This window comes from Dermacentor albipictus, chromosome 5, assembly GCF_038994185.2.
Source record: "Dermacentor albipictus isolate Rhodes 1998 colony chromosome 5, USDA_Dalb.pri_finalv2, whole genome shotgun sequence".
Taxonomy (NCBI): domain Eukaryota; kingdom Metazoa; phylum Arthropoda; class Arachnida; order Ixodida; family Ixodidae; genus Dermacentor; species Dermacentor albipictus.
Window position 1 is genome coordinate 127,697,758 of NC_091825.1, and position 25,073 is coordinate 127,722,830.

The following is a 25,073-nucleotide window of genomic DNA, read 5'->3' on the forward strand; positions in this document are numbered from 1 at the left end:
GACTTCTCGGAAATCTATAAAACTTAAGCTATTCTAGAGAAGAAGACGAAGTAGAAGAAATGTAGAAGTACCTCACATGGAGCTCCGGCTTTTCCCACTCACAGCGACCGTCAGCCTATAGATTTCCTGGAAGTAACCATCGCCACTACTGCGGGAAGTCATCAGGACCACGAAGAGATCAACATCTCGGCAAGTGCTTCCATATCCATCCATAAAACGCCACATTTCGTGCCCGGTTCGCCGACCGCCGCGTTAACCCTAACGCCGGTTCGGCAGCCCGGCATCTCTACCAACTCATCAGGCAACTATGGAAATAGAAGTGGAGGGGACTGAAATCGCCCCGGAAGAACTAAACGAGGCAGGATGGCTCGCCGCCCATAAGACCCTACAGCGAAGCAAACCAAGCCTTAACGAGTCCAAAGCCATACCACGTACAAGAACTAATTCGGTAGCACAGACGCCGTCGTCCCGTCCGCGTCGGCAAGTGCCGAAGCCCCCACCGCTGCCGGAAGACGACTTCAAAGTGGTTCTCCGACCGCGTGACGGATTCAATACAGCCGGCTGGAGCTCCGCGCTCATCACCGACAACATCATGAGAACGGCCGCTCTGGAAGCGGCAACGCAACTAGAAGACATGATCCGAATCAACACCAGCCAAAATATCATTATTGTCAGCACACCAAGAGAAGACAACGCCGTCAAATACAGCCAAATCAAGGAGCTCAAATTACAAGAGAAGAGATTCAGCATGACTACTTACATTACGGCGCCCGAAAACTCGGCCAAAGGAATCATCCATGGGATTCCGGACTACGACACACAAGAAGACATTATTAGAAGTTTGGCGCGTAATACCCCCCGGGTCCTGCACGCCAGGCGCATGGGCAAGACGTCCTCAGTTATCATCGTTTTTCAAGGTGAAGAAGTACCACACTACGTCAACTACCGAAATACTACGTACCGGTGCCTTCTGTACAAGAAGAAGATCGAAGTGTGCGGAATCTGCCGAAAAGTCGGCCACCGGGACGATGTGTGCCCCACCCCGAACGAAAAATGTTGTATCCGGTGCGGCAAGCAAAACCCGCCAACGGACCATGACTGCGAACTAGTATGCGCTATCTGCAACGGCAACCATCTCTCCGGCTCAAAGCAATGCAGGAAACGTTTCCAAATCCCCTACATCATCCGACAACGACAGTGGCAGAAACTATCGGTGGAAGAACAGAACATCCCTAACGAGCGCAGGCAAAGTAGATCGCGAGAACGCCGATCGACGCAGAACAGCCAAGAAACCAGTGCAAGCTTTTTTCCCGGAGGATCGAGCAGTAGGAGCCGATCTCGGTCTTACCCGAGACTAAGCTCAACTCCAAGTGCCACCGACTCCGACGGGACGTCGCGGAACCGGTCGAGTTCCGGGAGACGAACGACCCCGACTAACAGCGGTCCACAGGTGAGCTGGGCTAACACGGTCTCTTCTCCCAATGCTCAGTATCCTAAGATGCAGGCTCTCGAGGCAGAACTCCAACAAATGAGGCAGTTAATAGAACAACAGCGAACCGAAATCACTAAGCAGCGTGCAGAAATCACCCGATTACAACAAAAACAACAGGAGCGCAGTCAGACGCCGCGTCCTACCCCACCATCTAATCCCTCACTCAACACCACAGCACCACCACATAAACGTAAGGCAGAAGATCATACAGACAACTCTTCAGACATATCACCAAGATTCGAGAAACTAGAACATATGATTACTGAACTTGCCAACCAGATGCTTCAGCAACATCAGGAGAATGGTGCCCACTTGCAACAAATAAGCGCACGTCTAGACTCTCTGGAAACCAGAAGCACCAACCTAGAGTCTCGGGTAGCCGCGACCGAAGCCAAAGTACTTCGCTGGGAGTCGAGATTTACATCCACGGCCTCCGGCTCCCTTAAGGGCGTGGCATCCAAACCCTATGACCGTCCACCCCTATCCGAAATCTCCAAACCGATCGCTGAACCCCCGCCACCTCAAAATGGCTCACACTCCTAACTACAAGATCTGGCAGTGGAACTGCCGTGGGTTTCGCCGCAAACGGGGAAACCTTCAGCAGTTCCTTCGGGGTAAGGCGGCCCCTGATATCATTGCCCTTCAGGAGACGGGAGGCCACGCAAAATTGGCAGGGTATAAATCCTATAATGCTTCTGGGTCGGATTCCACCACCGCTATTCTAGTTCACAGAAATCTAACAGTCATTAAACATGATATTGAAGAAGTCGACATAGACCACGTCTTTATTGAACTCATTCCTAAACGTAAGGAGGATGAAAGCATATTCATTCTTAATGTCTATAGTAGCCCAAAGTGCCGACGTCACAAGTTCGGAACTCTATTCAGGAAGGTTCTCAGAATCTCCCAACAAAAGGCCATATTATTATTAGGTGACTTTAACGCTCCCCACACTGCATGGGGATACCGCACAGAGGTAGTCAAAGGTCGTAATCTTTGGCTGGAGGCCCAACAACAGGGACTGACTCTGATCACAGACCCCCAGACACCCACCCGTATCGGGAATAGTGTCAGTGTTGACACCACTCCCGATCTAACTTTCATCAAAAACATAGGCAACTATGATTCACTCTAAGAAAAAAGAGAGTAAAAAGTGAGTCACAGCAACTTGACTCTCTTTTTTCTTACGAAGACCCATTTTCGCGCGGGTAGAGTCACAAAACAAGAGTCAACATTTGTGTGTGGGTCGTTTGACTCTTAATAGGACGCGAAGAGTCGTCGTGCAAGATTGCGACTCCTCTGATATTCGAGATGAGTCTGGCGAGAGAAAGATTAAAATGCAGGAGAAGAAATACCAGATAACGTCTTCTGTTTTAGGCAGGCCCTCGGGTTCCTGTCCTGGTTGTAATCAGTTCAGTTCAGTTCAGTTTCATTCCTTAAAGGCCCCCATTTCAGGGGGTGTTACATAAGGGGTGGGATTACATTTGTAGTGAGGAAAACAAACAGCGATGGTGATTTAACATTGAAGGTGATCTGTTACGCGTTGCACGTTAAAGAACCCCAGGTGGTCAAAATTTCCGGAGTCCTCCACTACGGCGTGCCTCATAATCAGAAAGTGGTTTTGGCACGTAAAACCCCAAATATTATTATTATTATCTGTTACGCGTTCTTGAAAAGCAGGTGTTGAAGCGATGGCGACGATGTCATGGGGTAGGCCGTTCCAGTCCGTGGCTGCTCGAAGAAATAACAAGGCTGAAAACGTAGTAGTACGTGATAATGGGCGGGCAACTTGAAGGGGATGACTGGTGCGGTGAGATATGCGTGATGCGGCGGCGATATACGGTGCTTGATTGAGAGGAGAACAAAATAATTTGTGATAAAGGGTGAGGCTAGCAATGCGACGACGAAAAGAGAGGGGTGACAGTCCGGATGTAGCTTTCAAGGATGAAACACTGACGTCATATGAGTATGAGGAATGAATGAATCGGGCAGCACGATTCTGCACAGCTTCCAATGCGGTGATTAGATATGCTTGAAGTGGGCTCCAGATGGGGCATGCATATTCTAATTTGGGTCTTATAAGTGATTTATACGCGAGCAATTTAACATGTGGTGGGGCAAGACGAAGGTGACGTTTTAGAAAACCGAGGGTTTTGTTTGATGCTGAAATGATGTTACCGACATGTTACCGACATGCGGTGTATCATTCTTTCGTCAAGCTTGTCATGTTCTGCAATTACATCGAACTCTAAATATCGATTTTCCTTGAACATGTTTGTTGATATATCACACGCTTAAGCGATAGCTGGCTTCCTATGCTAAGGAAGACCCGGATTTGTCACAATGGATTCTGACCATAAGTAAATCTAAAAAATATAGCATTGGCTACTAAAGAGAGCACAGCAACGAGATAAGTTCAGTAGGCGCACTCAACAGTGTCGATTGTAAATGTAATTGCGCTACGTAAAGTTAAATTTTGAGGATTTAGGTTCCAAAATCAAGATCTTGTTATGAGGCGCACGGTAATTGAAAACTGCAGATTTATTTTCAGCAGCTCGGGTTATTTACCGTGCACGGAATGCACAATATACGCGCGTTTTCGCATTCTGCCCCCATTGGAATGCGACTGCTGCGGTTGTGATTGGACCCGTGACCTCGAGCTCAGCAGCGCAACACCAAAGCCACTGGGCTACCGCAGTGCGTTGTGTTCCGCGACCAGAAACAAACACTAGCGTACGCAGCACTGCTTTTGAACCCCCCAGAAATTTAAAAACAAAAATGTAGCAGTTTCCCCCCCAATGCTGCATGAACCACTGCACGAACAACTGCACGAACCAAGGTTCGTAGCTTCATCGCCTGAATAAACTGCAGTAAACAATCGCTTACTCCGTAAATTAGCAAGCACGGGGTCACGCGCGCACGTGCAAACATGAACAGATTTCACTCAATGACCGCGAACACTGGCTGCCACAGCGTCCGCGTGATGAAGGGCGCGAACAGAGCGGACAGAACGCTTCTGCTGCCTCGTCCTTCAAAGCGTCCCCGAAACTTGAAACGGCGATATAGAAGCGCCTTTCCCCTCTTCCCCCCCTCCCCACTTTGCACCCATCGGGAATTATCTCCAAGACAGAGCGAGAGTGGCGCCAGACCGGGCTAGAGCAACGGCCAGAGGAGAAGCGTGCTAAACCAGCGCCTCCTTTCCCCGGCTTGCGCGCGTTTTATCAAGTGACCACCTATAGATACTTGGGGCACCCATCCAGGCACTATACATCTCGGCTCGCCCTCGCACACTTCCTTTAACGCGCACAGCTAACGGCGCAGGATAGGATCTTATCGCACTTTATACGTAAGCTCACGGCAACACCGACAGATATATTTCGGCGGTTGTGTCCATATAATTGCTATCGCAAAATTCGCAATACATAGAAAATTTTACTAAGGACCAACCACGCTGCTGCCATGTCGTGATAGAGCGGTGAACGATAGTTCTAGAAAATGTGTTGCTAAATCTCCGCCAAATGACTACACGCTCGCATTTGGTGAGAGCGGCACACAGTCGCAAGAACTTGTGGAGGAAATACCGGAGTTCTGGCAGCTTCAGGTGCACTAGATCATTCAGTAACATGGGCGGCTTTGTAGTTCTACCTTACATCAGAGCAAACTGCACTCCACAGAAATCAAGGGCAGCCGCACCGTTATAGCTAAGAAAATTAAGGACAATTACGCCGCGTCTTCAGACTTCGAGCACGCTCCGACAGCCCAGCGATAGGTATTTAAAACACAACCACACTCGGACGAGAAAAGTTTGCTTCTGCCAAGTGAACGTAGCGGGTATTTCAAGACGCGTGTTAAATTCATAGCTGTTTCATTCGTAAACATTACTTAAGTGACGTAAAATTATCAGTGAGCAAAACAGTTTTTATTTCAACGCGAGGAAACAAAACCGAAACTAGCGCAACTGTTTTGCTCAGTTGTGCAGCTACAAAATGATCCAGAGCCGAAGCCGTCAATAGCATGACGCCATTTTCAAGTTGCGCTGCCTCACGCTCGTGTCGTTGAGTGGTTCTGAAATCGCTGCGCTAGGGGAGACTGCAACCAAGCGTTGCGGCAAGTTACGGTGGGAGCTTCTGTCCGTGCTGTGTGATTGCGACCAGGGGACCGCCGCCAGCAGCAGCGTTTCGCCGATTTCGTCTTTGCCGACATCGAGCAAGTGCGCTCGCCGGACCGTAACAAGCGCCCGAAGGGTAGTTCTGAACTTAGTGTCACACATTACTTCCCCCCTCTTCTTTGGCTTCTGGATTGGATTGGCGCGGCTCGCTACGTGCTTGCGCGCGCTTTTCCGAGCGCAGATTGGTGTGCGCCTGGTTTCTGCACTAGGCTGTTATGCGATCGCTTTTTCGAGCGCAGATTGATGTGAGCCTGGTTTCTGCACTAGGCTTTTGCACAATCGCCTGCTTTTTGCACTGGGCTTTCAAAAGGCGAAGTGAGCGTCGCTTACTGCGGAAGTGCAGCGCCGCGGGCCTACCGTGTACGGAAGCGCGCAGCAATGCCGGGAAACATTCATACAAAAGCAAAGGGTCAGAAAAGTGCGCTTTATTTTCCATTACTATGTCACAGTGGGTAGCGCCGTGCGATCGCTTCAAATAAACGCAGAAACGAGTCCTTGCAGCGCATGTGCCCATTAATCGATGCCCACCATAGCCAATATATATCAGGTGCGACTCGAGAAGCTGTGGAGTCACCCTGTAGCCGGCGGAGTCGAGGTAGCGCTTCACCTTCTGCCAGTAGCTTTCGATTTTCTGGGTGTGAGCGCCCGTGATTGGGTCTACAAAGTTCATGCTGTGGTTAACAGCCTCCCATTGCAAATTCAGTCTTGCTCCGTTAGCCCCCACCAAGTTCGGGATGCAGTTGTATGGGGCCCATTCATCACTTTGGATGGTGGTTCCCGGTTCAACGTTGGCTGCAATAATGGGGCCTAGCGTCGCCGCGTCTCGTCGGTCGACCTTGAATAGTCGGAGCTCCCCGGTGGTCACGCAGATCATGCCGAATACCCATGGTCCACGATCTGCAGTGCCGCTGTAATTTTGGCGGCTCGGCGGAACGTTGTCGCCCGTCATCAGGCGGCCTCGATTGTATTTTCGCTTGCCGCGAAGGAGGCATTCATCAATTTGCACAATCCTCCCGGGGCCACCGAGTGGGGGTCGCGCCAGCAGCTCGTCCCGCACGACCTCACGAGCGTAGTTCCTCCAGTCGGCGATGACATGGTCCGACAGATTAAGCAAGTCGCCGGTCATCTCCTTCATGAGCCACGTGCCTATGTTTTTGCTCACGCAGTACGTGAGCCAAATCACTTGCCGCCTGCAGTAAGCGACGCTCACTTCGCCTTTTGAAAGCCCAGTGCAAAAAGCAGGCGATCGTGCAAAAGCCTAGTGCAGAAACCAGGCTCACATCAATCTGCGCTCGAAAAAGCGATCGCATAACAGCCTAGTGCAGAAACCAGGCGCACACCAATCTGCGCTCGGAAAAGCGCGCGCAAGCACGTAGCGAGCCGCGCCAATCCAATCCAGAAGCCAAAGAAGAGGGGGGAAGTAATGTGTGACACTAAGTTCAGAACTACCCGCCCGAAGTGCTGCGGTTTGCACTGCATCTTTCATTGTGATATGGGAGATCGCAACGGACAGAGACGACCAGATGCATACGAACCACTACCAGCGGGGACCTGTGACCTGTGCCATATTTCTCTTAACGTCTCAGGTAAGCATATCAGCTTTTGTTCCGAGTTTACAAACGGCGCGTACTCGGCCCTTCCGGTACGGCTACATTTTGCGCCATGTTTCTCTTGGCAGTTCACAGACGTTTCTTAGGCATGCGTGCGCGTATGTATGCGGAAATACTACTGGCAGACGGAAGCCTCAGGATAAACACCGTTCTTAACGACTCTAGTGACGAGTGGCCTGTCGCATCGAAAAATCCGTAGAATATCAAGTACTGCGTAACTTGAAGTGTATATACAATACTAGCACCAGTGTGACTTTCGCGTGGCGAAGACAGGTAATCGAAAGGGCAGCTTGTGCATTCTGAAGATTTACTAGCGCTTTAGGTATATTGCCGCGAATAATAAAAGCGCTACAACGCTGTATGGCAGTGTCAGGCGATGTGGCAGCACAGATATTTTAAGAGCGGTTAAGCGGCTGCTTGCACAAGCGAACAGACACTGCGCTTTCAAAGCGCTGAAAGAGAACAAACTTTTTGTGCATTTGGCTGTAAGTAGAAAACACATTAGCTCACAATCTAAGCCTATATATAATGTATTATTTTTACGTAATCTTTATTTTCACGGTTGTAAAAATTTAAAAGCATGAATATGCTGCAACATTTATATAGTAAATCCTACTACGCTTACAAAACCTGGCTGTGTTATGTGGTAAAATTGTACTATTGCTACTGGATTTTTTATATTGAGTCCGGTGGTTTATGAAAAAAAAAGGTCCTTTTATGTGTAGTTTTATGTTAGTGCGTATATTTGCCCAGCAGAAATGAGTTGATTGCAAAGTTGTACCTTCCAGTGAGCTGCATATGAACCCAAGTTTATCCTGTCTTGGCTATTGTAATGTGCATACAGCAATTTTAAGTATATACAGCTGTAGTTGGCTTAGTCGCTGCAACATATTTTGTAAAAGTAGAAGGCCATTTATTATTTAGCTGCTTCCATGCAGAAATACCTTTTTTCTTGTAGCAAGAAACGCTGACAGTATTGAATGAAATGAAGTGTGTTGTATTTTTCTACTAACTTAAAGGAAATTTCGTCGGCCGTGTATCGGAGATTAGTTTACCTTCTTGTACTAAACAATGCATTATGTCCTCGGCTACTGCTGTTGTCCTGTATATTTTTATAATTTTGAAATGTATTTTATTTTAGGTATTCAAGAAATGGCAACAGCCAGAAGTCACCATCTTACCAGCACGTTATGGGTGAGACAAATCGTAGCAGGCACTTTTGCATATCTCATTAGCATATGATGCTATTTGTTGTAATTTTTGTGTCCACTTTCCTGTCTTTATGCATTTTACTATTATTGTGCAAAGGGTAACAGTTTTACATTGAGACAGAGTAATCACCCAAAGGGGGGACATGGCTGGAGGAGACAACACACACAAGCCTCCTTTGTCCGTATCTTTATGTTGCGCAGTTACTCTGTCGTTATCTACCAACAAGCCCAAGTTCCTCATCAGCTACATTTACTAATGATCCGTTATTACAGTTTCATTGACATAACATTGAAAGTACAGAGGTACACAGGAGGACAAGCGACTTGAACTGATGAAGAGCCGTAGAACAAGGACTGCTGGAGCCAATATTTCGACAAAGAGAAGGAGATTTTTCTTCTCAAAACGTTGGCTCCAATGAATTTTCTTGTTCTATCACTATTTACGGTTGAAAGAAAGCATTATTCCTCTTGCTGAAGTATTATGCATTATGGCATAAAAATTAGCAGGGTGAAATATGAGGAATGTCAAAATTCTTGTATATTCCAGCGCTAAAGCGAAAGCCAGGAAAACAAGATGTAGAGAACCACATTGTTATTTTTCACTGCCCAGTTTAGCCAGCTTTATTCCAAGCTTGCACTTTGTTGCATTAACGACCACTGGAATTCGTTAATTGAATTAGCTTGGTGATTTACTTATATTAAGAGATTTTGAACTTGTATTAATGCAGCTTAACATAATGCATGTAAAAATAATTTACAATGACATATTTAGGTGGCAGGCTTGCAGTTGTCTAGCAGATCACTTGATGGTATGAGCTCAGGTTTCAACCGAGCTTCCATGCACAAACCGGTTACACATTTTTTGTTTCATTGTTTGGATTTTCATAAACATAAGTACCGTTTCTTTTTTGTTGGGCTTCTAGTTGTGTCGTAGGGCCTAACTGTTTACCTTTATTTGTATTGGTAGCCATGTTACACAGACAGCTCAGTTTTATTGTAAATCATGTCATGGTAGGACTAAGAACATTTGTGCAAATTTGTTGCAGGTACACTCTGGCGGCTCCTACCCCTGTGTCCTCCCACCACCCTGTCCTGACTACATCCACTAGGTAGTTGGGAGCCTTTGGCGGCTTCTGCCACTGCATCCTGCCGCCACCATGTCCCGACTATGTCCACTAGGGAGTTGGCAGCCTTAGTGATGATGCCAGCAGGCTGACAGCGGACAGAAAGATTCAGGTAAATACCTGTAATTAAGTGACGTCTTTTTGAGTGAAATGGCTTGTCACTCAGCAATGAAAGACGTAACTTCGAAGTAGTTTAGACTCCCTGCTATCTGTGCAGGGATGCTCAAGTCCATGCATTTTGTCTTAGCCGCCAAGAGGCTATGTGTATTAGACGAAATGCGATGTAAATTTTCAAACTGCAAGAGACCACTTGCACAATTTTTTTTTGCTTAACACAAAAACTACTTTGATAAAGCTTTACCAATTTAAAAAGAATACAATGTACGCTCATACATGGTATTTGGCATAAATTTACTAGGGCTGCCTCAATGATAAGCAGGCCGATAAACGTACACCAAAACTGTCTTCTTTTCCAAGTTCATCCTCCTCTCTGCACTGCTGCATAATGTATCTTTCTGATACCATTCTTGCACACAGCACAAGTCCTAAACACATGGATTGCATAAATTTGCAGCTTTTGCTGTAGGTCACTTTTGTGAAAATAAAGTTAATAAGCCATTTTGTCCATTTTTAATCAGCCATAATAAACTGAGCAGTGGCTAATAAGCAGTCAAGTTTTTGGTGTAAGGCCTCTCTTCGTTGTTAAAAATTTGGCCCTCTTAATGAAATAACCAAATTTCTGGCTGCCATTTTATGATGCATACTTTGGTGCATTACACGAAATTTGACATAATGTTTATGGCAGTAAAAATTTTTTTTTGCTTCAAGTATTGTGTGAAATTGAGATTTTTTCTATAATGAAAGGCCCTCAGTTTTCAAGAAGAAATTCCAAGTGGTTGTGTGCCAGGTTGGAACAGCTGGCATGGAATAGCCTACTTACACAAATAGGGAGGGTCATGTACACTTGACTTTATGTTAAGATACTATTATTGATCCACAAAAGACAAATTGAAGGATTCCATCCTATAAGCAGCTCTTCACATTCATTTCCACTTTTGCACATTTATATACCTTGAGTCTGGTGACTTCTGTCTGTTTTCATCATCTGCTATGTGCAGATGGTAAACTTCAGATTTGCCCTATGGTACAGAATATTTTGGTGCTAATATATGAAACTGTGTTTTTCAGGTTGCCTCGAAATTTTACCCAAGCGATGCCGCACACTCGGGCCAGGCCTCTTGCGAACGACGTATAACCAGGCTCAACGCATCAGGGTCGAGGGAGTCCGGAGATCAAGGCAACCTGCTCTGCAACCAGCGTGCAACCTTTGGTGACCCCTCTACATGTGCTACCTATTTCACAGCTGTGCCTCACCTACCATCTATCCAAACAGCATCACCGGCTGTGATCACTTATCGAACCATGGATGAATGTTGGGGTGGAGTGATTTGAACAGACATTCTATTTGTCTCTTCAAATTCATTGTAAATATTTCTGTTATAATTGATATGTGTCTTTAGTATCTAGTTTTTAATAGTTCCTTTCTCTTAGAATTCTCACCATCAGCCCCTGCTATTCTAATGTATACCTGCCTTTAAGCCCCGTTTCTCGTAGTTCTTTCGTACTTGTGGATGTAATTGATAGGTTATTAATTCTTGTTGTACGGAAGGCTAAAATACGAACTTACGGCCTTTTTTCTTCCTTTGATAATCTACAGCACTGCAATGTGTTCAAAAAATTCAACCTAACACGGGCTCTGGTGCAGGATAAATTTAAGAGCAATATAGAGTACTTATTTCAAGCACCCATTATTTTTTAAAAACTGAAGGATATAGGAGCACAAGAAAGAAACTATTGAACTAGAGAAACATTGGTTCCCCTCATAAGTCTGGCAATAATGTGACTTCTTTCACTGCAAAGATACTGGTACTCGCATACAAGGTTTGAGACATGAAAGCTATGATACCCTTGGCATTTCTCAGTGCTTATTTGCCACACTGACGAATGTCAAAGGCAGCATAGGTTTCATGCACACATTGGTTGTATTACACCTTTTGAGTATTGCATTTCTCAAACACACGGGTTTGCAGCAGTGCTTTAAATAGCAGATGTATTTCCTAATATTCAGAATTTGTTAGTGCAAGAGTAACGCTACAGATCATGTAAAAATAATTTTACAGACTATATGTCCATGGATGCATGTTTCTTCTGATGACGTAGCAGTGCCATGTGGTCGGGGGATGAATGTCTATTTCAGATTTAAATATTGGCTTCCAGGCCTGGGTTAGTCTCCTACACTGAGTATTCTAGGTCAAAGCCCAGTTACTAGAGGAAAGTGAATAAAACTAGGAATTATAAACATCAAAAGATCTTGTTCGGGACACTAATGTAACAATCAGCAAGGTTCTTTGTGCATTCATTTCCAGATTTGCGAGATTATATTTTGACTGGTTTCATTAATGCGAGAACAAATATTTGTTTATTCTCATGCTAGAGTTGGCTGCCCCCATTCGCATACAACCCCTTTACAGGCTAAAACTTAAGTGTATTAATAGGCTGTTTTTCGGTTTTGCGCCCTCAGTGTTAAGGGATGCAAATGGTGTCATACAACAGAATGCAGAAAAATGTCTAAGGAATGCAAGCAGGGCATGGGACTTTTTAGACAGATGCATGTGTGTGCTATTTATAAAACTCCCTATGGTATGCCTCAAGGAGTTTTGTAACCCTTTGGTAGAAACACTGACACCCACTTATTAAGGGGAAATGCTCCTCGAAACAACTTTTTTAATTTGTACTAGAAATTTGAATGTACTGCTATTCATAGGCAGTTTTATGTAGATTTGAATTTTCATTGGTTTTTGTGTAGCTGGTGTTTAGTTATGTCCTACATAGTGGCAATATATTTTTATGGGCACTTGTGTGTAAAAGTTTCGCAAATGGTTTCATGCTGTATCTTATTTAGCTAGGTGTATACCGCAAAGTGGCGATACCTATCCAAACAGCTTGTACAATTACTGGAATTATGCAAAAAATATTAGGCCACTTTAAATAATTTTTAGATTGCAATTTCAATTAGATACTGGTATTCTGCTTATCTTGAAGAGTATGTATGCCAAATTTAATTTGTAAAGGACAATTATAAAGCACGAGGTTATTCTCATGCTATTGTGAGAAAAAATTATTGAAGTATTCTCAATAATTTTAGTAGCAGGCCTGCCTGCCTGCCTACTAATCTTGCATACTTCTAGTAACTTTACGTGCTGTTTGAATAGATATCGGCACCTGGCAGTCTACAGGGAGCTGAGTTAGCTGCAGCACACTGCTTTTTTGTGAAAATTTAATACACAAGAAAGTGCCCGCAAATATCACTATGTATTTCGCCGTTGTATAGGACATAACTCACGAAGCAGCTAAACAAAAACTAATGGAATATATGAAATCTGCATGAAGAACTCTACAATTGGCTCTCTTTTGAAACCTCTAGTACAAATAATAAAAATATTTCGAGTAATATTCAATCAGCAAAACGTTCCCCTTGCTACAGTGACCTACAACATAGCGACGCAAAGCTTAAGGCAAGTCCTCTTGTCGAAGCAAATATGGGCTGTCTTCCCAAGGGCTTCTGTTAAAGACGGTGAATTTTCCTGCATTTACCAGAAGTGCAATACTAAAATGTTTGTGAATGTGCGATTGGTATTGGCACACTAACAGAAAAAAAGACAGTTCTGTGAAATGTAGACTTGAGACGTGACTTTGTTGGACATTTAAATTTTGACTCCATATATTTGTGTTTTGTACTGAGTGTTTCACCGGTGACTGCCACTAATTATTGAACATAACTGCTTCATGACAGTGCGACAATTTTCACTAACATAAATTTTAGCTGTGGCAGGCATTAGAATTACAGTACTCAATAACGTCTACTTTGTAAGAACTCAGACTAGCACCAGTTCTGAGATACATATACCCAAAAAGTAATGATCAAATAGATTTATTTTCCACACAGAATTGCCCTACAAGGATTACAGAAGGCTTTTTGGCAAAGTAATATCCGAAAGAGCAAAGCATGTTCCACCAAGTATGGTGACAAATATTTCAGAGCTGCTAGTCTGAGGACTCCTACAAACTAACAATACCTTCAGCACTGACTAGCTTCAATAATGGGATGTCAGTGTTTTGCTAAAATTAATGAAACTTCAATTATTGTGATCTTGTTTAAGAAGACATATGTAATTAACATGCAGTTCTAATCTCTGTCACTTTTGTAAATATTTCCCAATTATTTTTTCAGGCTACAATTTTTGGTTATAATGGTATTCATTGCAGAAAAAGCTAGTACATGGCATTTAATAAAGAAGGTACTGGTCATTGTAGATTTTCTGTCTTCAGCATTTGTTCTGTTCCACAGCTGTTTCTTGAAATCTGAAATGATTTACCCATCACTTTGCTAGCGATCAACAGGGAAATCTGTCAGTATGTTTTGTTTAAAATGGAGCTGATAAACCCAATAGTTAGGCTATTTGCTAATTATAAATTACAATGATAATAGTACAGGACCATAAGAACAGACTGATGCTGAATAACAGCTGTGCCCAGCTACATCCACGCAGCTTTGCCACACAATGTGCATGTGTTCAGAAGAGCCAAATGCCCCAGAGAGAAAGCAACAGTAACTAATTGTTCGTCATCTTGTACAAGCAGATTATGCGCTAGATGTAAATCATGCTCAGTAAATACATAAGTCAGTCATGTGAGGTGTCTCACTTTTGGTTGCAAGTTGGAACTTGTTGCAATCTTGGTTGTGTTTATTTTGTTTCCTTTGTGAGCATGAGTGACTCAGTTGCCTTGACACATATTATCAAAACTGTTTCTTCATCACTGGGAATCACAAAATTTCAATTACACATAAAATTTCCAGTTACTGATATGGTAGACTTCGAAGTTAATTCTCTTATCTACCAAGTAGTTTTATCATTCATTGAAACATATCCATGCAATGCACAATGGGACCCCAAATTATAAATATCTGTTCTTGCTTTCTACCCTGCTCTACAACATTATGATGATACAAAGCAAAACTATAAGTTTACAATTGTCCCCCATAACCTGAGTTTCGCTTAGAATTTGAAAAACAAAATTGACATCCTGCTATAGTGTGAGAGTTGCTTTGGGCACCAAGTGAACTGCGTAGCACCTGTGCTAGAGTACACAACAAAGCAGAAAATCGCACCAGATTGCAATGGCAGTGGTAAGTTAAGAACAGAAAGTTAAGAACAGATGTTTTATTTCACGCACCATTAATGTGGCTTATCATCTGCTCCTGTTTTGTGGGAACGCATACATTGGGAAGACAATTTTTTGCACCAATCTTACCTTAGTGGGACACTTGAGAAAGGTAGAAATCAAGAACAGGTATTCACACTTTGTTGCCCACAGTGTATTTATTATCTGAATGTGTTTCACTCTACAAAAGACTACTGTGGTAGATAATCATAAAGACCAAGACAAAAGAATTAAAAGAAGTATGTGTCAGTCATCCTTCCATGATCTCCCGTGTTTATAGCAACACTTCTTTCTGCATATGTGCGAAAGTGTAGGGAAGCATTACATAACTCAGTCATGCTTTCCAAGTTAAAAATCGGAATAAGGACTATCACAAGAACATTGTATGAGTGATTTGTAAATGTGGCATCTAATCTAACTTATTTACGTATGTGCTGAGGGTACATTACAGCCAGTGCATAATCTGTCTGCTCTTACAGGATAGCTTGTGATGAGTAAAAGAAGCCTTCCTCACATTTTCCTCTTTGTTTCTTTTGGACCTGGGTGCACCATGTGTATTGTTACAGCTGCATGCATGCAGCTGGGTATAGTTTGTGTTCTGCTAACTCCCTTGTCCTCATTATTCATGTGCTATCTTTGCCGTAACAAAATACAGCTACCTGTGCTACATATTTTGTCAGCGTGTTTGCATTATGGCAAGTTTTGTATTAGTGGTTATTGCAATCTGTGAAATTGTCTGTCAGCTATTATACTTCGTCTTAAAAAGTATGTTTGTCAACATAAATAAACAATTAGTATAAATTTTGCTCTATTTATTTTTGTAATATTATCTGTTGTGAAGCTTTTATACACTGTTGCATGTTGTATGACAATAAAATTGATGAACAACTTTTTAATGTGGTATTTTTCAGATCAATTTTCAACTGACGCTAACACACACAAGTTGTGGGGGAAAAGTGCCAACAAGAGTACCATAAGGTAAGACAGCTGTTCTTACTGTTAGATTGGATTATCAATTGCCAACGAGTTGTTTTCAGCAAGCATAGTATAACGCATAGATTATGTAATCTAAGTTGGAATATTGTTTTTATTGCACTTGATTATCTGGGTCTCCTTTGTACATAAGTGCGGCCTTCTTTATTTGTTGTGTAGCTTACTTGCTTAAAATGTTAAATCGTAAGTTCTAAATAAAAACGTCTCGAAGGACAGTGAAATAGGTTTAACTTATAAATGTTTTGACATTAGAGACCTGTGCAGTGCTGAATTGAACTTCTACATGAGTTACATAATATTTTGGGGTCTCATTATGGTTCTGAGTTGCGTTGCAGTGTCATGCATATGCACCTGCAGGCTACATATTGGATGTTTATTTAAGACTGTTTTGCTTGGTTGGCTATTGATTCCAGTTTAATGGTAATGAGAACTGTCTTGCTTTCATGGTGATTCTGTGCTGACTAATACATTTGAATTTTCCAGAAGACAACAAAGGGTGATGAAATGTTAACATTTTGTTGCTAACCTGCCACGTCCTTTTTGGCAAGTTTGCTATGGGTTCTTTCTTATATGTTGTCTTTTCACAGTAGCCATCTTGAGAACTAGCCATAGTCATGTGTAATTACAGCAAAAGTTGGTGACACATTTTGAAAAGCGGCTCGACACTGCCATCCGAGAGTCAAACGACTTACATGGATTAGTTATTTTACTCCATTTACAAGAGTCCTGCACCACGCACTAAGGGTAACTTGACACACACTGCTGGAGTCATCAGACTCGTCAAGAAGAGTTGCCCGAATCCTTCAGCAGTGGTCATGTCACCCTTTTATCTTGAGTCGTTCGACTCATTTAGAATTGTTAACGGACTCCCTCAGCACTAGTCTTGTAACCCTTTTGAGAGGGTATAGGCGACTATTACAACAGAGTGTGCATGACTATTGTGTGCGGAGTCACGCAAACACCTTGTATTGAGCACGGATAGTCTCGGGACTCTCTGCCGAAAGAGAGTTCGGGTGTCTCCCACAAAGTGTGTCGTATACGTGGCGAATCCAGACTCTCCGAAAAGAGTAAGAGGTACTCTTTTTTTTCTTAGTGTGTTGGACTAATACCGGGGAAAGCCTCGGTAGCGATCATTATATCATAGAAATCCACATTCAGGCGGGTCCACCCCGCAAGAAGGGCAAACGAGTTTCGCTCACGGAATGGGACCGCTTCCGCCAGATTCGGGAGACAACCGCCACCGAGCATATAAACGATCTCGAGGCCTGGATCGGGGATCTCAGAGATTGCGTGAAACGCGCCACGAGGGAAATCCCTGAAGACGATGGTCTGGTCGAGGTGGATAGCCGCCTCCTACACTTGTGGGAAGCCAAAAACAGCATGCAAACCCGCTGGAAAAAGAATAAACTAAATCGTACACTCCGCTTGCGCATCGCGCAACTTAACATAGAAATCGAGGAATACGCTAACCAATTAACCAAAAACCAATGGGAAAAGGTATGCGACAGCATGCAGGGACAACTCGGTCTAGCCAAAACGTGGAATCTCCTCCGATGCCTTATGGACCCGGATAAGAGTAAATCCGAGCAGAGGAAATGCCTCAATAAGATCACTCACCAATACCAGGGCACGAACGACGAGCTCCTCACAGAGCTCAAAACCCGGTACATAGGCACAAATGCACAAATCCCCCAGAAGCCATACACTGGTCCGGAGAATCTTAACCTAGACGCACCCATCCTAGAGGCTGAAGTACGAGCCGTCTTGCTGAAACTCCGAACTAAATCTGCACCAGGCCCCGATGGAATAACAAATAAGACCCTCAGAAATCTAGACGACGTATCTATCACTGCCTTAACAGAGTACTTCAACCGCTGTTGGGAAACAGGTTCTATCCCCTCGCACTGGAAGCATGCACAAATAATATTCATACCGAAACATGGTAAGCGACTACAGCTCGAGAACTTGCGCCCGATCTCTCTGACCTCATGCGTAGGAAAACTCATGGAGCACGTTATACTTAACCGCCTCCACAATTTTGCGGAGGACAACAACTTATTCCCTAACTCCATAATTGGCTTTCGTCCAAAACTTTCCACGCAAGACATCATGCTTCAGCTTAAACATCAAGTTCTGGACCACATACCCAAGAATGGTACCCGGGCTGTCCTGGGGCTTGATCTTATAAAGGCCTTTGACAACGTAGCGCATCAGGCTATACTAGAGAATCTGCAGCACCTAGGTGTGGGCCAGAAGACCTACAACTACATCAAAGACTTCCTCAACCACCGCACAGCGGAACTAAGAATAGGGGAACTACAATCGGACAAGATCCCTCTTGGAAGTCGTGGCACCCCGCAGGGATCAGTTTTATCCCCGTTCCTCTTTAATTTAGCGATGATCAGATTACCGGAACAACTTAATCAGATTCCAGGTCTACACCACAGTCTGTATGCAGACGACATTACCCTGTGGGTGGTTAAAGGTAGCGATGGAGATGTAGAAACCACGCTGCAACAAGCTGTAGACACGGTTGAAAAGTACGTTACCGACAAAGGCCTCGCCTGCTCCCCGCAAAAATCAGAACTCTTCCTACTCAGAGCCCCTACAAACCGCAAATCCGACACTGCGCCATCCCCAGAAATCACTGTGCGAGCCGGAGGAGGCGCGATCCCGGTGGTGACCACCATCCGTGTACTAGGCCTCTTCATGCAAGCTCACGGGCGCAACGGCAACACAATTCACAAACTGGAAGCATGCGTTCAGCAGACGATGCGACTCATTTCAAGAATTGCCAACCGACACTCTGGCATGAAAGAAGCCAACCTCATAAGGTTGGTACAAGCCTTTGTTCTCAGCCGCATCACCTACATCACCCCGTACCTCTGCCTCAAAGCGGCTGAGAGAGAGAAAATAGAGGGGATTATCCGGAGGGCCTATAAACAGGCTCTTGGGCTACCTATAAGAACGGCAAACACTAAATTGCTAGCCCTAGGTGTGCACAACACCCTCGATGAACTAGTAGAAGCGCACCTTATATCTCAATACGAAAGGCTAGCTCAGAGTGCCGCCGGGCGAAACATCCTCCAGAATCTCGGCATCAACTACGAGTCGATGCAAAGCGTTAAAGTAGACATTTCTCACGATCAGAGGCGCCATCTCAAAATTAATCCACTCCCTAAAAACATGCACCCCGAATTCCACAAGGAAAGGAGGGCCGAGCGGTCCAAAGCCCTACATCAGAAATTCCACGCCTTCAAAGACGTAGTCTATGTCGACGCAGCAGAATACATAGAACGCAACTGTATGTCCCTTGCAGTGGTGGACTCCTCAGGTCAAATACGCGCTGGTGGTTCAATTCGCACCAGAAGCTCCGAAACAGCGGAAGAGGCGGCTATCGCTCTGGCAATAGCCTCCACACATTGTCATTACATTATCAGCGATTCCAAAGCAGCAGTACGCAATTTTGCGAAAGGTCGGGTCTCGGCTCCCGTAAAACACATAATAGACACAAACCAACACCCACGACAGTTAAGTTTTTTGTATTGATGTGGTTCTTTTCTCCCTGAAGTCGACCAAAGTCTCTTCAAGGTGTTTATCGGCGTTGATGAAGCAGGAGGCAGGTTGGAGGTAACAAAACTTGAAGATATATTGCAACGGAAATATTTACACAGTCAAATACAGAGTTAGCAAAAGAACACTGATACAAAACACACAAGTAAACAGCGCCTTACTCTTCTACTTTCTCTTAAGTTAGAGCCTAGGACAACTGTCACTACATACGACCAACCGAGTCTCGCTGTTCTACCACTACGTGGTTACGGCCCAGACTAGCGTTGCATCGTACGGAGTCTTACTGTTCTATCAGGTTTAGTGATTACAGCCTAGACTGAGGAACAAGCACCTCGTCTCGGTTGTTATAGGGGAAAGAGACAAAGAAAAAGGGCGGTAGGGTCGTTAGCCCATCCCACGGGAGCAATTGCCAATGAGAGTTGACAGTTTCTTAAGCCACAACCCAAAGGGATGGGCTTACTCTCATAAGTGAATCTATTGGAAAACCACCCTGTTTTCCCTCTTCCCACATCTTCCTCTCCCCCTCCTATTTCCACGTGGTCAGTGACGGCCTCGTCAAACACGCCAGGCATGCATGATTTATTGAGGCCATCTCGCACCTCAGCGGCGTTTCTAGCCAGCAAGGGGGGCTCGGGCGCTGGTGTCCCAACACCGCGTACCGTAGTCCCCCTCAACGTTTTTCCTGGTAGAAAACTAATTACCGCTGGCGGCATCCGGACTCGGGTGCTCTTCAAACGACGCCGCGCCCCTCTCTACGGCGCGCACTGCATGTTGCAACACGACACAAAGCGGGCTCTCCCCAGTGCTCAAAACAAGATGCACGTGGCTGCCGTCCGAATGCGAGGGGCGCGAACCCCCCGCTCCGTACGCGCCAGACGTGGTCAACATTGCTAGCAGCTGCGTCTCCAATTAGCAGGGGACTCAAGAGCCGGCGCCACAACGTCGCGTATACAACCTTTGTCCGCTCGAGCTTTGTCCGCGTGGCCCTATTATGACCATCGGCGGAATGTCAACAAAGCCCGCGTAAAAGCATTTTCTCCGAGTCCCGCGCCCCCCGCGGCGGCGCGCGCCTCGGCTCGTCACCCAACACCACGCGGGCCGTCCGACCCCTCAACCACAGAAACGATTGCCGCCTGAGGCGCTGGGGGGTTAGACGCTTCCCTATTCACAAAACGCACGGGCCACTCGCGGCACTTCAAAAGTATATACAAAACAATCATGCAGCCCTCCGCCGTCCATTCTGCGTGTTCGAGAGATGAGCGGCCTAACACGTTCCCCCTAAAGAGTATACTGGGCTGATTTTCGCTCAGTGATACGATAAATCACTGCCGCGATTACGTAATGAACATTCTAATCACACCCTAGCCTAATTACATCACAACAACAAACACTTTCAAATAACAAAGCAAGAAGAGCGTAACAAGAAATACACAGTACATGTCATCAAACTATTAAGCGCACGATTGCAGTTCCAAACTGTAAGAGCACTCTAGTGTCTCTGTGTCTTGAATCGGCACTCACAAAGTCCGCAATATACAGCGCCAAGTGAGCAGGAACATTCACGCCCATCCAGTTGGCATGGCACTAAAGTATTACGCTGGCTTCCATGAGCTGTTGTGAAGCCTGGACAAAGCATCCGCGTTACCATTACTGACACCCTTCCGATGTCGCACTGACACGTGATATCGCTGTAAAGCCAGCGCCCATCTTGTCAATTTTGCCCCGTGTGGAGTCGAAGTTGTAAGGTACGACAATGGATTGTGGTCGGAAACAACGTTTATCTCGGCACCAAAAAGCCAGTAGTAAAACTTCTTTAAGGCCCATATAATAGCAAACGCTTCCCTCTCAATTGTCGACCATCGCGTCTGAGTCGGCGTGAAGCGGTGGCTGGCAAAGGCATTAGGCCTCTCCTTTCCCTCGGCTGTCATTTGCGCCAAACAAGCGCCCGCCGCCGTAGCTGACGCGTCTGCGAAAAGCCAGTAGGACTCAGATGGGTCCGGAGTGCTGAGCGCCACGGCCTCGCACAGGGACTGTTTCAGCGTCTTAAACGCCGTCTGAGCTTCCTCTGACCAGGGTATGCTATTGGGTACCCCTTTCTTTGTTAACCGCATGAGCGGGCTCGCCACCTCTGCACATTCTCGGACGCACTCGCGATAGTAGCCGCACAGTCCTAGCAGGCTGCGTAGCTCCTTTTTAGTGCGTGGTGTCGCCACATTCTTAATTGCAGCTATTTTCTCTTCGTGTTCTGGGGTTGAGAAGCTTGGAGCGCAACCTAATTTCTCGAGCATCGACTGTGTGAGCGGTGATTTGAAATTAGTGCCCTGGTCGGAACAGATCATTTCCGGAACGCCAGTGCGACTGAAAATTTCAATCAACGCGTCGCAAGTCGCCTTAGCTGTCAACGAGCGCAGTGGGACAACCTCTGGCCACTCTGTGCACATGCTCACCAAGCATAGCGCGTACCTATGACCTTCCGCTGACGGTCTGTCTAAGGGTCCAATGATGTCTGCATTGACAATTTGAAAAGGGTGATTTGGCCTAGTGGGAGGAGTTATAGATACTCTGTCCGTGCGACGCCTGTCAGGGCAAATTTGACAATCATGGCATGAACGACAATGCTCTAATACCTCCTTCTCCATGCCAGGCCAAAAAAAATTATACCTAATGCGCGCTTTAGTTTTCTTCGGGCCTAGGTGCCCTCCGCATAGCGACTCGTGAGCCAAATGCATCACCTCACTGCGCTTGTCTTTCGGAACAACTAGTTGTCTCACTCGGGTGCCTACTATTGAGTCCCAGTGGTATAAGAGTCCATCAGAGACGAACATGCCGGATTTCCCACTCCGAGCATCTTCCCACCCCTTCTTTAAGGTAGCGTCAGCTAGCTGCAATCTGCGGAACTCTTCTCTCTGGCTTATTGACGCATCCCTCTCTTCATCAATTAGCTCAACTTCCCCAGAAACACCTTCCTCCTCCAAAGTAAAGTTGCAGGCCACTACCTCGGCTTTCTCATTTGATCTCTCTATCCTCTGAGTAGGCTCGGCCGGTGCTACAGTGGATTCCAGAGAGCTGCTGGCCCTCAACAAATGTTCCCAATCTTCCTTGGTCAACAAACAATCTGTGCCCTCGACGAGCTCATTAGTCAACGCGCAGAGTAGGTCCACGTTCTGAGGTTCCGCTGCCATTTGCGGGCTATTTAACTTTACCGGCAACGTTGCTAGCTTTGCCTCAATAGTTTTACCAAATGCAGACACCAATCTTATTGTGCCTGATGGCTCCACTATACTTTTCGGAAGGAGACTCTCGCGTATGACAGTTATTTCACTCCCCGTATCTAGGATCGCATCTGTGGATACGGTTCCGCATGAGATCGGGATCAACTGTAGGTTAGTCATGCCTTCACCTTGGTGTTTCAAGGCCTCTACCTTTGCAGTAAGGACTCCATCAGGTATCCCACTTCCCGTCTCGTCGGCTATCACCACCCTTTGTGCCCTCGGCCTTGGCTCGATAGCCTTCTTTGGCTGATTTTCCTTGTCACTAGACATCGGGCAATCCTTAGCGAAATGGCCTGAGCTGTGACATACGTGGCACTTTAGGGCGCTTTTCGCCACTCGCGTCGGCTTTTGCCCCATCTCTGCCGCTGATGGCTTTGAGGCATACCCTTTGCCTTTCGCTTGTTCCAAAGTTTGCAGTACTTTGGCAATCTCAGGTGGCTTAAGCCATTCCTCGCCTTCTCGTAGCATCACGTATTCAAGACCCTCTATACTAAGGCCCGCTTTTATACGATCCGCTACCATGAGTTCTGCCATCACTTCTACAGTGTCGGCTCCTCTTACTTGAAGGTAGTAGGAAAAATACGTTTTCACTCGCGACGCGAACTGTGACCACGTTTCCTCCTTCCGCTTCACTGCTCTCTCAAACCTCTGCAGATACTCCGCCGGAGAAAGCTTCAGTTCCATCAACACTGCCTGTTTAACTGACTCGTAATCTGTACTCTCTTCCTGGTTGAGGTTACGCAGTAGGTAGCGAACGCGCTCCGTTAGAGCTGGCATGACTAAATGCACGCGACTCTCATACGGTACCCCGTACGTAGCAAAAAGTCTTTCTACCTCCTCAAACCATAAGGGTACATCCGCGTCACACGGCAGGCGGAACCCTTTCAGCACTTTTGCGCATTGCTCGACGGGGTCGAAGCCCATTCGCCTCCGATCGCCCCGCTCCGACTCAGCGCTGGACGACGTGCCATTGAGACGTTCAGCATTCGTCCTTGCCTGCAACAGCCTTTCGTACTCAATCTGAAGCTGTATACAGGTAGTCTGAGCATTGAGCCTTTGAATTTCAAGCTCAAGCGTTCTTGTATCATTCGGAATTTGCAAAGGCTGAGATGCCTGCTGCGAAAATTCCTGGCTCTGACTGGGTTCTCTCATTTCATTTGACTTATCGGAATTTAGCCTATCGTCATTTGATAACTCCCGATTCCGATCCATTTCCGCCACCGTCGCACCCTCAACTCCATTAGACTCCATTGTCTCTGCGCCCCTGCGTGTCCTCACCATTTGCTCTACAGATCAACTGCCATGCCAACTTGAGAAAGACGCAAGAAATCCTGCTCACCCTTTGCTGAATGCACTGTCGTTTTCGGATCTCCTCCACGGTGCCGGGCTTGGCTGCTGTGGGATCTTCTCAAAGGTGCAGGAGGTGCTCGTTGGATGACTTGATCCCTTCACCACTGGTCCAGGATTCGATGTTGTAGAGCTCGCCGATCCTGCCGACTGCGCCAGTTAAGTTTTTTGTATTGATGTGGTTCTTTTCTCCCTGAAGTCGACCAAAGTCTCTTCAAGGTGTTTATCGGCGTTGATGAAGCAGGAGGCAGGTTGGAGGTAACAAAACTTGAAGATATATTGCAACGGAAATATTTACACAGTCAAATACAGAGTTAGCAAAAGAACACTGATACAAAACACACAAGTAAACAGCGCCTTACTCTTCTACTTTCTCTTAAGTTAGAGCCTAGGACAACTGTCACTACATACGACCAACCGAGTCTCGCTGTTCTACCACTACGTGGTTACGGCCCAGACTAGCGTTGCATCGTACGGAGTCTTACTGTTCTATCAGGTTTAGTGATTACAGCCTAGACTGAGGAACAAGCACCTCGTCTCGGTTGTTATAGGGGAAAGAGACAAAGAAAAAGGGCGGTAGGGTCGTTAGCCCATCCCACGGGAGCAATTGCCAATGAGAGTTGACAGTTTCTTAAGCCACAACCCAAAGGGATGGGCTTACTCTCATAAGTGAATCTATTGGAAAACCACCCTGTTTTCCCTCTTCCCACATCTTCCTCTCCCCCTCCTATTTCCACGTGGTCAGTGACGGCCTCGTCAAACACGCCAGGCATGCATGATTTATTGAGGCCATCTCGCACCTCAGCGGCGTTTCTAGCCAGCAAGGGGGGCTCGGGCGCTGGTGTCCCAACACCGCGTACCGTAGTCCCCCTCAACGTTTTTCCTGGTAGAAAACTAATTACCGCTGGCGGCATCCGGACTCGGGTGCTCTTCAAACGACGCCGCGCCCCTCTCTACGGCGCGCACTGCATGTTGCAACACGACACAAAGCGGGCTCTCC

The 25,073-nt window shown here is 45.9% G+C and overlaps 2 long non-coding RNA genes across 4 annotated transcripts in view; both read left to right on the forward strand.

Moving 5' to 3' along the window:
* The window catches only part of LOC139060085 (uncharacterized), a 427,207-nt gene that overhangs the window by 139,682 nt on the left and 262,452 nt on the right, over nucleotides 1-25,073 (forward strand). The gene's annotated exons all lie outside the window — the stretch shown is intronic.
* On the forward strand, nucleotides 7,111-15,780 carry LOC139060083 (uncharacterized). Its single transcript, XR_011514600.1, has 4 exons — nucleotides 7,111-7,246; nucleotides 8,412-8,464; nucleotides 9,528-9,717; nucleotides 10,794-15,780. It is a non-coding gene; the product is annotated as an uncharacterized lncRNA (long non-coding RNA).